The sequence below is a fragment of the Chiloscyllium punctatum genome, chromosome 26 (assembly GCF_047496795.1).
Source record: "Chiloscyllium punctatum isolate Juve2018m chromosome 26, sChiPun1.3, whole genome shotgun sequence".
Lineage (NCBI taxonomy): Eukaryota > Metazoa > Chordata > Chondrichthyes > Orectolobiformes > Hemiscylliidae > Chiloscyllium > Chiloscyllium punctatum.
In genome coordinates this window covers 34524984-34540541 of record NC_092764.1, presented here as the reverse complement: position 1 = coordinate 34540541, position 15558 = coordinate 34524984, and the positions used below count along the sequence as shown (strand labels likewise).

General features: G+C 41.4%; 1 protein-coding gene across 4 annotated transcripts in view; it reads left to right on the top strand.

The window, feature by feature from the left end:
• The window catches only part of znf469 (zinc finger protein 469), a 345185-nt gene that overhangs the window by 87561 nt on the left and 242066 nt on the right, over positions 1 to 15558 (top strand). For 3 of the 4 annotated variants that reach the window (XM_072596117.1, XM_072596116.1, XM_072596113.1), the window contains exon 2: positions 68 to 161. The gene's annotated coding sequence lies outside the window, so the exon portion shown is untranslated. Of the gene's footprint in view, positions 1 to 67; positions 162 to 10836; positions 10939 to 15558 lie in introns of those variants that run through there. The other variant, XM_072596115.1, reaches the window with a different exon arrangement.

Here is a 15558-nt window from a genome sequence, read left to right as displayed (position 1 = left end):
ACAGAGGCTGGGGGCGTGAGCTTCATTCTTGTGGTTGTGGTCACTAATGTAGACTTCTTTTTCACAGACTGCTGAAAGGCTGTGGAGGGCAGGAGTCCTGCTAGTTCATTACATTCCCAACATAGAAATGCATCTCTCACATCCAGCCGGCTAACAGTGAGGTAAGTGGATTGCTTTTTAAGTTTTTAACTACTGATTGCACTGAACAGGAAACATCTTAAAAGTGCTGCAGCATGGTCTATAAATCCTGAGAGCTTGTTCGGCTGCAAACAGTTTAGTTAAACTTGGCAGCTTCTTTCTGCTTTTGGGTAAAAGAATGAAATTACTTAATGGAAAGGATTTGAAATATTTCTGTTTTTTTCATTTATGATGTCATTCTGCATTCTGGTGTCTTTGTGATATTGTGTCAGCTTCATCTTTCCTGCAGGTTTATAGTAACAGAATTGTTTGTGCCTTTCTGTTAAAGTATGAACCACAAAAAGCTTTATTCAGCTGCTGCACAGTTAATCTTTAATATGACTGCTGTCATTTTCATTCAGCTTAGTGCATTTTAGTACTGCAGTGAAGAACTTTCAATATATTCCATCTGTTGGCCAATATAGACTTCAATTCAAATATTAAACTCCTAAGTGGCAGTGCTGCTGTGCATTAAATACATCAAGATGGCATGATCATGGCATTCCAGATTGTAAACATCTACAGTGCTCCAATTTTGTTGGTCTAGTCAGTCAAATGGTGGCTCTGTAGAATTTTGTTCGTTCCTAGTTATTTATTTCTCTTGACATTTTGACTGTAGGAGGAGGTAATAAAGATCTCAATTCAGAGGTTGTTACTGCCCTATTAATAGTGATCAGAAATTTATCTTTTTGGACTAATTAGTTTATTTAAACTGGAAATTAAAATCGATCATGGTGTTCTCCATGGCAGATATTGTTGGTTTTTGAAACTATTGCTTATGGTTCATATTGACATTTCTTATTGATTTGTAAATACCTGGTTAACCAAGCATCTGCTTAATTTCTCTTAGCTTTTTGAGTATGAATCTAAATTCTCTGCCCTTAAAGGAATAGTTGCCAGCTAAGGTATGATTGATTGACCTTGACTTTCTTATTCTTGTAGGTAGGTAAGTATTTGTTTTGAGAAAAGATACAATGCTAAACTTAAAAATTTGTTGCTGGAAAAGCGCAGCAGGTCAGGCAGCATCAAAGGAACAGGAGTATCGACGTTTCGGGCATTAGCCCTTCTTCAGGAATGAGAAGGGTGTGCCAAGCAGGCTGAGATAAAAGATAGGGAGGAGGAACTTGGGGGAGGGGTGTTGGGAATACAATAGGTGAAAGGAGGTTAAGGTGAGGGTGATAGGCTGAAGAGGGGGTGGGGGCGGAGAGGTCGGGAAGAAGATTGCAGGTCAGGAAGGCGGTGCTGAGTCTGAGGTTTGGGACTGAGAAAAGGTGGGGGGAGGGGAAATGAGAAAGCTGGAGAAATCTACATTCATCCCTTGTGGTTGGAGGGTTCCTAGGTGGAAGATGAGGCGCTCTTCCTCCAGGCTTGCCGTGTTGCCATGGTCTGCCAATGGAGGAGGCCAAGGACCTGCATGTCCTTGGCGGAGTGGGAGGGGGAGTTATAGTGTTCAACCACGGGACGGTTGGGTTGGTTGGTGCTGGTGTCCCAGAGGTGTTCTCTGAAACATTCCACAAGTAGGCGGCCTGTCTCCCCAATGTATAGGAGGCCACATCGGGTGCAGCGGATGCAGTACTGCCCTGTGGCTGAACACTTTAAATACCCCTCCCACTCCGCCTGGAGGAAGAGTGCCTCATCTTCTGCCTAGGAACCCTCCAACCACAAGGGATGAATGCAGATTTCTCCAGCTTCCTCATTTCCCCTCCCCCCACCTTTTCTCAGTCCCAACCGTCAGACTCAGCACCGCCTTCTTGACCTGCAATCTTCTTCCCGACCTCTCCGCCCCCACCCCTTCTCCGGCCTATCACCCTCACCTTAACCTCCTTCCACCTATCGTATTCCCAATGCCCCTCCCCCAAGTTCCTCCTCCCTACCTTTTATCTTAGCCTGCTTGGCACACCCTCCTCATTCCTGAAGAAGGGTTTATGCCCAAAACGTTGATTCTCCTGTTCCTTTGATGCTGCCTGACCTGCTGCGCTTTTCCAGCAACACATTTTTAAGCTCTGATCTCCAGCATTCTCCAAAATACTTTCTTCAAGATACAATGCTAGACATGGCAAGTCAGATTTAGGGTTTATGTGCTAGTGTGCTCAATAAAAAAAGCTTCTTGCTCAAGATTAAAATGAAGACTACACCTCGAGCCATCTTGGCGTCTCTTCCAGAGTCAAACTGTTTAATTAGCTGAACTGCAAACCTGTCATATTTAATTATTGCCTCTTCAGTAGGATTCATTATGTGCTGTGGTAAAGCAGACTTCACAAGTTATAATACTTTACAAGACTCACACAAACCCATGAAATGTATGTTACTCAGTATGCAAATGTTCCTTCCATCATCATCACAACTCCTTGAGGTGCTGAGTGTGGGTGGAGATCTATGACAATCAGTTATGGAAATGCACCAATCATTTAATACTTCTGCAGTTAATTATTGTGACTGCCTCAAAGTGATTTATTAACTGAAATTAGAACGCAAGACTGAAACATTAATATTGCAATTCTATAAATGTGTTGTTCCTGATTATTGGATTTGAGTTGCAAATTATTATCTATTTAGAATGAAGTCTGTGGAGTGAAAATCATACAATACATAAAGACCAAATGAACCCTGTGTTACGTTAGTTTATTTACTGTGCTATGCTTTACTATTACTCGAGCAGGCTGTAGGTTGTAGACATGTGAGAAATTGGATTATTAGTGCCTGTTGATTAGCTCCAATGAGTATGTGATACTTAAGGGATGAATTGCACCAGGTGGTACATTTGTGCTGCAAATGTACTAAGTGGTTGTTTATGTATACAGAAGAGATGCATCATGATGCCAATCAACATTGCATGTAGATTGATCCCATTGTTGTCATTTTGGTAACAGTGCTTGAGGAAAAAGGCTCTCTTAATTTTGTATAGCTGAACAAAAAATTCAACAACTGAAAAGATACCCCATTCACCTGCCAGTGTGGGGTGTTATATAAGCACATGGTTCTGAAATAGTTACTGTTGTATTATGTTGATGTCACACAGTCTTTGATGGGGAAATTGGAAGATGGGGTCTGGATTGTGAACATAAGAAATAGGAGCAGAAGTAGGTTATTCAGCTTCTCAAGCCTGCCCAACATTATACAAAGGCCTGGTTGATCTACCAGGGCCTCAGCTCTCTTTTTTCCCAAGTTCATCGTAACCCTCAACTTCTCAATATTTCAAAAATCAATCTGCTTGCTATTTAGATATTTCCAGTGATCTAACCTCAACAATCTCCCTGGAGTAGGGCATTTCGGATATGCAACACACTGAGAGTGTACTCAGTATCTCAATTCATCTGCAATTCTGCATATTTTGTTTCATAACTCTGTTCCCCAGTTCGAGATTACCCATGAGTAGAAAAATCTTCTCAACATCTACGCTGTCAGGCTCCCTCAGAATCTTGTATGTTTCAATAAGGTCACCTCTCATTCTCCTAAACTGTAATGGAATTAGGCTTAACCAGTTGTGCCATTCTTGATAATGCAAACTGTGCATCCCAGGAATCAGCTTAGTGAATCTCCTTTGAACTGCCACCTTTATTGTTTGATTCTGTTAAGCTACTCCAAATGGTCTGCTATTTCTGCCTTAATAATGACAGATGTTAGGTTAACTGGCCTCTATTTTCCTGCTTTCTGCCTCCCTCCCATCTTCAACAGCAGCATCACTTTAGCAGTTTTCAAATGTATTGGAACTCTCCCAGAATTCAGTGATATCTGGAATATTTCAACTGATCTCTGAAGCCATTTCCTTTAAAACCTGCAAGTGCAGTCTGTCAGGTCTTGGTGACTTGTCTGCATTCAGTCTCATTAGTTTGTCAACTAATTTGACCCTCTGATAGAGACTATTTCAAGACCTTTCCTTCTATTAGTACCTTGCTTATCCTGTATCTTTGAAATGTTTACAGTGTCCTCCCCTGTCAAGACCAAATCAAAATGTTTGTTTCAATTTCCCTGTTTCCTGTTGTCAAACCCCAGTTGTACCCTACAAAGGTCTTATACTCACTTTAGCTGCTCTGTTTTTATATACCTGTAAATGCTCTTTTTCTTTTCTTGACAATTTAACTTCATAATCAGCAATCTCTCTTTTTATCAGTCATCTGCTGGTCCCACATACTACAGCTGCCACACATTGCCTCCTCAGCCATCCCTATGCTATTTAATTAATAATTTTGAATTTTATACATTTTAAATGTGAATTTCTCATTGTAATCTTCGGCTACAATAACATCTCTTCCTAGTTTAAACCACTTGACCAGTCAAAATAACAACTGATCAAATACTCGCCTAACATTTACCTGTTTTTTCTGTGATTCACACTTCAAATCTGACTCTTAGGAACAGGTTAAAGGGGCTCTCTGCCATTGTTTTCTTTTTATCTCCAACTGCTGCTGCGTCTTTGCTCTGGTCTGGTTTCCTAGTCTACATTCTATAAGCTCCTCCCAGACTGCTTCACAGCAACACTGAACTACCACACATTCCTCCCAGTTTCCCATTAAAGAAAAGTTTTGTCATCTATGTTTCCTAATAGTCCATGGTAATAATGCCTAACTAGAGGGTGTAACTTGTACCTAATCATTAAATAAACTATATCTTGTTCAGAAAAGAGCATCTTTGTGCTACTGCTCTCTAGTGATAATTCCTTTACCAATGTAAACCAGCCAAGGAAAGAAGATTTGTGGCAGCATCCTTCTATCCACAAATATCACAAGGTGATCAGTGGTGGGCATTGTTTCTTTAAACAAGGTACAAAGATGAAAAAATATGCATTGGACTCAGGAGAAAAAAAAATTCCAGAAACCCAAATGAATTTATAGCTTTAAAGACTTCACCACTTTAACAATTACTCATACAGTCAGTAGCTGTGAGTGCTTGAACAAATAAGCAGTCAGCAGGAACTCAGGGAAAGACCAACAAGGGAGATACAGAATTTACTCCAGACCTGCACAGTAAAGGCAGTGTGGCCTAGAGAAAGCTTAGACTAGTCAGACATGGCAGTTACAGATTCCATCAGGAAACAAACATCTTTAGGACCATTCCCGTGTTGAGGTTTGGCTAGGAAGCAAATGTATTGAAGTACCATGAGTAAAGTTAAAAATCCATGTTGGGCAAGGGGAAATACTTTGATCTCTCAAAAAAGGATGTACATTGTGTATTAGGCCATGAAAGATGGAATACATCCATTTTGCCCACGGAAAAATAGAAAACCTCCATTTTTGCCCATGGGGAAAAAAAAGCTCCATTTTGCCTGCAGAAGTCAGAAAACCACCATTTCAAACACAAAACACCCAGTAAGCAGTAAATTCATTTGTGTATCTATTTAATAGAATTGAAAGCATGGAATAAAAGAAAATAATTAGCTTTGCTAAACTGTGCGATTCAAAATCTTTAAAGGCAGGGAAATAAAATAGTTTTTTTGATTACAGAAATAAAAGTTTTCAACAAATGTGATGTTGCAGATTTAAAAGCTGTAAATTAAGAACAACAAATAATCACATCAAGAATACACTGTAGGAGAAGCAATACTACCCTCAAGATTTAATATCAGAGAGGGTCCAAGTAGAAAACAGGATTGGAAATCTGGGAGAAAACAGTTCTTCAGATATGGAGCAGCTTTCTCCAAAGTCCAGTTTTCTTTCGACTGGGAAGGTGTTTAGATTTTGTTGCGAGGCAGTAACCAGGAACATTCACAAACAAATCCGGAGAGGAAGTATCAACCTTATCATGGGAGAACTACAGAACTTATGCACTTTATAAGGAATGAACACTCTAAAGAAACACATAATAAACCAACAAAAAGTGGGCCAAATTGCAGCTACTAAGTCTCTCACATATGGGCAGTGCCCAAATATTGCAAAATAATGCTCCATTTCTCAAACTGTAGGTCACTTTCAGAGGAAATATGGAAGTAAGGTATGGTTTCAGAGCAGCAAAAAACGAATGCCTAGTCTTATATAGGTGATAATGAGATAGAGACACAGTGTCAGAAAAGATAGCAAATGCATTCCGAGGCTAAATTTGTGATCCACACAAATCAAGTGTGACAGACCTGTTTCCATCAGTGGCTCTGTCATTCATTCACATACAGGAGCCAGTGTCACTGTCTTATCCGATCAAATATCATGGCAAAAGAAACAAAGATTATTGCTGCAGATATGAAGTTACATTGTCCAGGTTGCATAATACTTTCATCTCCAGATTACTAGTATTTTACAAACATTGTACAGCACAAAGAGCATAAAAGAATTGAGAATATATATATAGGAACAGGAGTAGGCCATTCAGCCCCATGAGCCTGTTCTACCATTCAATGAGATCAGGGTTGCCTGATATACCTGCTTCTGGTCCATGTCCCTTATTATTGTTGCTTAACAAAGACATGTCTATCTCAGATTTCAAACTAACTATGGATCTAGCATCAACTTCCATTTCTAAAAGTGAGTCCCAAATTTCTACAATCCTCTTTGCCTGTGGAAGTGCTTCCTAACAACTCTCCTGAAAGGTTTGGCCCTCATTTTTAGACTATGCTGATTAGTTCTAGAACTTCCAACCAGTGGAGGTGGTTTATCTTCATCAACCTTGTTTTTTCCTGTTAATATATTAAAGATTTTGACTGGGTCACCCCTTGACCTAGAGAAAACGGCCCTAATTTGTATAATGCTTCCTTATCACCTAAACCCTGAAATCCGGGTATTATTCCTGTAAACCTGCATTGTACTCCCTCCAAGGCCAATATATTGTTCCTAAAGTGCGGTGCCTGGATCTGTTCACAATATGCCAGGTGGGGCCTAACAGGGTTTTGTATATGATTTATAATTAGCTCTTTTCGCTTTTGAGTTTGCACAAATATCTTGTCCGCAATGTCCCTGAGGTAGCAGCTGTTTCACTCGTTCTAAGAAGCAGCAAACAGAGAAGCCAAGTTGTGCCATGATTTGGAGGTGCTGGTGTTGGACTGGGGTGTATAAAATTAACAATCATACAATACTAGGTTATAGTCAAATAGATTTATTTGGAAGCACTAGATTTTGGAGCGCGCAACCACCTGATGAAGGATAGTGTTCCAAACGCTAGTGCTTCCAAACAAACCTGTTGGACTGTTACCTGGTGTTGTATGATTTTTAACTTTGTACAAGTTATGCCAAGTTTATTCAAAGAGAGGACAGTCAGAGAACAACTGGTCCAAGAACAAACTTGTCATCCAACTTGTCAAGAGACCATCAGTAGAAATTCATGAGGTTAAAATCTCCCAAGTGGCATTATAGGCATTAATTCAGCCAGGAAGAGTTCCTCTGCTGAAGAGATTCATGAGATTAAGGTCCCACAAAGAGTATATGGGTCAACTACATGGATTAACACGAGTAACATCTTCACAAAGGATATCCAAGTGATCCAGAAGAGTGACAGTTTACAGACTACACAAGGTCAAGATCAGAATCAATGTCAACAGTCCTAAAGACAAGGACATTCCAGTCATTCACATCCAAAGAAACTGTGCTCTGGAAGAATTGCAAAACCTCTAGTCACTTCAAAAACTTGGAGGAGAGATATGATTATGGTTACTGTAATTATGTACATGAATGTGCACATGTTAACTATGGGAAAATAAGCCTGGGAGAGAAATGTTGTGGATTGCAAAGGTTCTGAAAGGGTTAATGTTGGAGCCTGCACTAAGTCCTACCTAATCAGATGAAGTAGTATTATCTTAGGTGGGAATTTGGGAGAATAACTCTTGATCTTGAAGGGGACAGAGGTGTCATCTGTGTTTGCCAAAAGCCTCGGTAACAATGTTTAACTAGCTATTATAATTTGTAACTAATCACTATCATTCAACAAGCAACAGACCAAAAGGGCCTGTTTCCATGCTGTACGTCTCTATGACTTTATGGCATCCCTTTTGATTCCCCCAACCTATGTCAACTCCATATTTACGCTTTTTCTGAGGCACCAGCAGCCATCCTGGTTCAGATCAAGCCTGTCCCGTTGGTATTACTCCTGCCTGCCCCAGAACTGGTACCAGTGCCACATAAAAATGGCAACCTTTTCAAATCAAATAGCCAAGTCCCCAAGGCCCACTCTCTCATTAGAGAGAGAGATAACTTGGTGTCAAGTTTAACCTGAGGGTCACCTTGCCCAAGGCAACTGGCAAGGTTGAGAAGGAAGGACCTACATAGTGACCTCAGTCACTGTCAAAATTGAACCCACCCATACATCAGTCTGCATTGTAAACCAACCACCTAACCAACTGAGCTATTCTGTTAATGGCTGTCTTCTCTGTACTTTTGGTTATTCTAGTGCGATCTCAGTGATCACAGCATGGATGGTGGAAAGCTTGTATTTCAGTAGGGGAGACTGCAGATGGTTTTAGAAAATGACCATCATGAGTCTGGAAGGCCTGGCTGCCAATTGTATCAGCTCAGCTTGGGCAGTAGCATTCTGGGTGGCTTTGTTGCCAAGCAACTAAGTTGCAGTGTTGCTGTGGTAGAAAAATGAATCCTGTCAGCCTGAGAGAGTTTGTGGCCCATGGCAGCATTTACCTGGAGCAGTAGCTGAACAATCATAGTAACCTGTTGAGAGAACAGATTTCTGGGCTGCTGTGTTATCCTGTATGTCCCTTTACACAGTATAACCCACAACCATGATAGCTGATAGAAGTTTCCACACTACAGCATACAGATATTGGGTAGTGGTTTGTTGTGCTGTAATGGAAACTGAAACATCAGCTCTCAAATACTGCTCAACTTGATACTCAACTCCTCCATGTTCTTTGACATTTGCAGGCTTTCTGCAATCTTTCCAGTGCAACAAGAATTTTTAGGGAAGGGAATTGCTGTCCTTACCAGGTCTGGCCTACATGTGACTACAGACCCAAATGCTGGCCAAATGCTAACCTTCCTTACCATGTTGTTTGCAATAACTCATCCTTGCTGTCTTACCATCTACTGAAACCATATACACAGTATCTGAGCTGATGGCTGTGAGTAAAAAATCAAGTGATGACACTATGTGCTCATTAATTCAGTCTGTTGCTTGGTCACATGGCACATGTTGATTATATGAAGGGAAAAATGCACAAGCATTTGTTTGTCATAGAATCCCTACAGTGTGGAAACAGGTCTTTCAACCCAACAAGTCCACACTGTCCCTCCAAAAAGTAACCCACCCAGACCCATTTCCCTTCCCTATTACCCTACATTTAACCCTGACTAATGCACCTAACCTACACATCCCTGACTAATGCACCTAACCTAACCTACACTATGGGCAATTTAGCATGACCTGCGCATCTTTGGGTTGTGGGAGGAAACTGGAGCACCTGGAGGAAACCCCCACAGACACGGGGAGAATGTGCAAACTCCAAAAAAAATCACCAAGACTGGAATTGAACCCAGTTTGTAGCAGGGGAAACTATGCATGCTGATGCCATATGGAGCTTTTAAATGCAGGTGAGTGGAAGGAGGTGGGGAATATGGGGAAGAGAATCAGTTATGAGAATGCTAACATTGTCAGATGTTTTAGCTTTGTCACTGGCTATGCTCTCAGCAATGGCCATCCCAATAATGGTGAGCATCATATTCTTTCTGCTCCTGGTTTGTTCCTGTCTCCTGTTGGCTTGCAAAAAGGTGTAAAATGTGTCTGTATGTATTGTATATCTATCTGACTGATGTTGCTGTGACTGGCAGTTGATGTAAGCCATGGAATCTGGGTTAAGCTTCGAACAGTACTAAATATGTGTGGAAGAGATAAAACACTTAAGTGTAACATATGAGAGCTGAGTGGTAGAAGTTATTGGAAGTGATTGAGGGATTATGGTAATTTGAACAATATTAGATTTTTTATGATGTTGCTGGCAAGGCCAACATTTGTTGCCTGTCCTTAATATCCTTGAGTGACCTGCCTTCTTGAACCATAGCAGTCCATATAGTGGACTATTAGCAAGATTTTACACTAGCAGCAGCAATGTAGCTCCAAGTCAGGATGGTATGTGGGTTGGATGGGAGCTTGTATATGGTGGTGTTCCCAAATAAGTGCTGTCCTTATCCTTCACAGCCCTGTATAGAGGTCATGAGTTTGGAAGCTTCTGTAACTTGCTGTATTGGTGAAGACAGTGAATATTGAAGATGGAGGATTGGACACCAATCAAGAGAGGTTCTTTGTCCTGGAACAAAACAGAAAGTGCTGGAGAAATTCAACAGGTCTGGCAGCATTTGTGAAGACAAAAACAGAGTTCATGTTTTGCAACCAGTGACCTTTCTCAGGCCAAAATATGACACACATTGGTTGCCAGATCTTCAGTGACTGATTAGCATAAATCCTCAGTGGATATTGACTAGATTCCCTACAGATTCCCTACAGCCCAACAAGTCCACACCGACCCTCCGAAGAGTAACCCACCCAGACCCATTCCTCTACCCTATATTTACCCCTGACTAATGCACCTAACACTGTGGGCAATTTAGCATGGCCAGTTCACCTGACCTGTACAACTTTGGATTGTGGGAGGAAACCGGAGCACCTGGAGGAAACTCACACAGGCATGAGGAGAGCATGCAAACTCCAAACAGATGGTCGTTTGAGGCTGGAATCGAACCTGGGTCCCTGGCACTGTGAGGCATCAGTGCGAACCACTGAGCCACCGTGCCACCATTCTAACAGCATTGTTCCAATTACTTGCACACTTTAAGACAGCCAGCATTTATGGCTGGGAGTCAAATGTGGAGCACCAAGAGTTTGCTGTCTACGACTCAGGTAAGTGGTTGAGGATATGAGTGGTAGTTTCTGGAGGACTTTGTGATTGGCTTGGTTGGGAGCCTAGGACATCAGATAGCAAATGTGGTCCCCTTGTTCAGAGGATAGCGAATGTGGTCCCCTTGTTCAAGAAGGGGAGTAGGGACAGCCCTAGTAACTATAGGCAGTGAGTCTCACTTCTGTTGTGGGCAAAGTCTTAGAGAGAATTGTAAGGGATAGGATTTATGAACATCTGGATAGGAATAATGTGATCAAGGATAGTCAGCATGGTTTTGTGAAGGGCAGGTCGTGCCTCACAAACCTTATTGAGTTCTTTGAGAGGGTGACCAAGGAAGTGGATAAAGCAGTAGATGTGGTGTATATGGATTTTAGCAAGGCATTCGATAAGGTACCCCATGGTAGGTTACTGCAAAAATTACAGAGGTATGGCATTGAGGGTGCGTTAGAGGTTTGGATTAGGAATTGTCTGGCTGGAAGGAGACAGAGGGTAGTAGTTGATGGTAAAGGTTCATCTTGGAGTGCAGTTACTAGCGGTGTTCCACAAGGATCTGTTTTGGGACCATTGCTGTTTGTCATTTTTATAAATGACCTGGAGGAGGGGCTTGAAGGCTGGGTGAGCAAGTTTGCGGATGATACGAAAGTCGGTGGAGTGGTGGACAGCGAAGAAGGATGTGGCAGGTTACAGCAGGATATAGATAAGTTGCAGAGCTGGGCAGAAAGGTGGCAAATGGAGTTCAATGTAGGTAAGTGTGAAGTCATTCACTTTGGTAGGAGTAACAAGAAGATGGATTACTGGGCTAATGGTAGGCTACTTGGTAGTGTGGATGAGCAGAGGGATCTTGGTGTCCATGTACACAGATCTTTGAAAGTTGCCACCCAGGTAAATAGTGCTGTGAAGAAGGCATATGGCGTACTGGGCTTTATTGGTAGAGGAATTGAGTTTCGGAGTCCTGAGGTCATGTTGCAATTGTATAAGACTCTGGTGCGGCCTTATCTGGAGTATTGTGTACAGTTTTGGTCGCCATACTATAGGAAGGATGTGGAGGCACTGGAACGGGTGCAGAGGAGGTTTACCAGGATGTTGCCTGGCATGGTAGGAAGATCGTATGAGGAAAGGCTGAGGCACTTGGGGCTGTTCTCATTAGGGAAAAGAAGGTTTGGGGAGATTTGATAGAGGTGTACAAGATGATTAGGGGTTTAGATAGGGTTGACTGTGAGAACCTTTTTCCGCGTATGGAGTCAGCTGTTACTAGGGGACACAGCTTTAAATTAAGGGGAGGTTGGTATAGGACAGATGTTAAGGGTAGTTTCTTTACTCAGCGGGTTGTGAGTTCATGGAATGACCTGCCAGTAGCAGTGGTGGACTCTCCCTCTTTATGGTCATTCAAGCGGGCATTGGATAAGCATATGGAGGTTATTGGGCTAGTGTAGGTTAGGTAGGCTTCGGTCGGCGCAACATCGAGGGCCGAAGGGCCTGTACTGCGCTGTATTTTTCTATGTTCTATGTTCTATGTTCTATCACAGTCTTTAATTATCTTGTGAAGCCTAGAAGAACCCTCCTGTCCAGGCCTCCATTTAAAACAACAATTGTGCACCAATGATGTAATAAGAGTCTGATGTACAGCCTTAAAGATAGACCCTGTCAGTTTTCAGTGTGAGTGTGAAGAGCAGGTTAAAATTGAATCCAAGTTAAAGCAACAGAACGTTAGTGGATAATTGCCTGTGTTTGTTTGAAACTCCATGATCTCTAGTGAGTCGACAAGGTTAAAATTGACCCTACTATTTCTGGAAGTCCTTTTGTAAATCCCTCTGTGTTTGGGATTCACTATTTGTCATGCAACACAAACCTTTATAACAACTACAGCGTTATAAGGGAAAAAGGAATTAACTGCACACATCTCCTGTCGTATCCATTGTGCCTGTATTGAGCATCGGCTCATTTTTGCACTGCTAGTGTTTTCTAGATTTCAGACTGGTACAGTTATTGATGGATAGTGTTTGAGAAAATGGGATGATCATGCCAGATTTTTCTCTTACCCTTTGTTGTTTTCAAACCTATATTGGAGAGCTTTGGTCCAGTTTAGAACCAGCTGTGGATGTGTGAGCATTGGCTATAAAGTGTTCCTGTTCATATTTACCATTTATGTAACTGGTATATAATTGCTAGTTCTAAAGGAACCAGCAACATAACTATTCTTATCTACTAATTGAAACTGAGCGACTGATGTTTCTTGAGAACAGTTGAATCCAATTAAGATTACCTCCTGAAACCCCATTTTGGAGACATATACCATCTAGTTTTGTGAGTATCCAATCCCCTCTCTTACACATTGCTGGATCCCTGAGTGGCGCAAGGCTGTCAGACCCAGGGGCAGCAGAGGTATGGATATGGATCACCAACTCCAGAGCAGGGCTATACTCATTTGATGATGGTCCTTGGAAGTAAATTTTAGTTCACATTAAGCCACAAAATCATATTTCATATTTCTAACGACTCCCCTTACTGTTTGTAGATGAGGGTGATGATACCTTCCTTCATGGCTTCAGACATGCTGCTGGCCAGAAACATAGACTCATTCACTTCCTGCAGGTTCGGGTCTCATCCAACATAATACAATCTACTTGTTAACTATCACTTTTTGGAGTTCTGATGTGGAGATGCTAGTGTTGGACTGGGGTGGACAAAGTTAAAAATCGCACAACACCAGGTTATAGTCCAATAGGTTTATCTGGAAGCACTAGCTTTCATAGCACTGCTCCTTCATCAGGTAGCTGGTGTTCATTTATCTAAAGGACCTGATGGCCTTTGTCAGCTAATCCAGAGTCAGCACTTTGTCCAGGCTCTGTCACCAAATCTCTATAGATCTCTATGTTAGAGGACAGGCTGGGTAAAGAGCCCAGCATAAAAGAATTGGATTGTTTGTAACATGTCAGGCTGTAGTGACATCAAACTACCTTCTTTCTTCAGGGTCCTGATATCAGGGCTTTATCTGAATAAATTGTGCAAGAAAAAATGCGAGCACACCTCATCCTGCTCGACCATGCAGACTGTACACTAGAATATGGTGAGGTTGATAAGTGTATCTACTTCACTGTCTTTTACCTCAACCCTAATGGTATTAGGCACCCTGTATTGGGGTTTCGTTGCTTTGTAGCTGATACTTCTTTAAGTTCTCCTGGATAGGCATGAACAACTCACCAAAAGGAAAAGATTGCAGTTCAACTCCAATACCAAAGTGCAAAAGGCCAAATCATTCACTAAACTGCCCCCCCCCCCCAAAATAAATCAAACACAAAAAGCCACACATTTTTACTTATTCTGAAAGAACTACCTTCTTACTCTTTTTATCCCTCTTGCTGCTGATGTAAGATAGACATGTTGAAAGCTGAGTGCTCTGTGGTTGGAGACTGAGCTAAGAATGACCTGCTTTGACCATATAGTCTACCTCCTCTCAGAGAGGTTCCATTACAATCTCACCATGTGTTTGCGACTGACATCAGAGAAAGTCCAAATACAAAGGAATGAGGATTAACCTGGAGTCAATCAAGTACCTTTACAGGTAGTTGAATTGTGCCTTGACATTTAACATTTTTGTTCAATTTGGGAAAATCTTGTGATGTTTTTGAATATTCACGATGGCTTTCAAAGAGGGCTGCATAATAGAATACTTCAGGAACACCAGAATGTTTAGAATAACATAAACAACAATAGGTGCTAGAGATCAGAGACAAAGTCTGAAATTGCTGGAGAAACTCAGTAGGTCTGACAGCACACATAGGAAGAAAGCAGAGTTTACGTTTCAGGTTTATGGTCTGGTGACTCAAGTTCTGATGAAGTGTTAACGGACTCGAAACATCAACCCTGCTTTCTTTGCACATATGCTACCAGACCCAGCTGAGTTTCTCTAGAATGTATAGGATATTTTCTTCATGTTTAAATGGTCACAGAACCAATGTCATGATACTAAATATTTCAAGTTATTGGGCATCAGACTGGTCAGATTGCTGTATGGCATACAATGCTATATCCTGCAGAACTATCCTTGTTCATAGTCTAGTCATGAATTGCCATTCCTATTTGCGTTGGAAGTCATACATCTGGCCAGTTTATCAACTCTCCAGCGGAAGATGCTTAGAGATGAACAGCTGTGGAAGGAAATTAAGGAAAGCTGGATGGAATTATGCCACTGCATAGAAATTCTACCTCAAAACAGACCATGTTTTGTTCTATTCCAATTTATTTTGAAAAGAGCACATTCTGTTTATATGCTGTACTATAGTGCTTGAAACTGTCACAGTTGTTTCCAGTAGAATGATGAATTTTAATGAAGTCCTGTTACATTGCAGCTATAATTTAAATATGCACATAAAAACACAAAAGGAAGATAATTTTCTGGAGACTGCTCGTGCTGAAATTTGTTAGACTTTCACAAATCTGATTTACTGATCAAAAGAGCTGCTATCAGAAGCAAGTTTATAAAACCATACGGGACCACATGTTTTTTTGGTGTGGTTCTTTGCAAATAATGCCTATCCCCTGTGTGGTACTTTAAGTTCATTGTATCTGCTGGGCCATTGTTCAGTTTCAGAGCCAAATAGGCACGTAACCACGAGAATAAA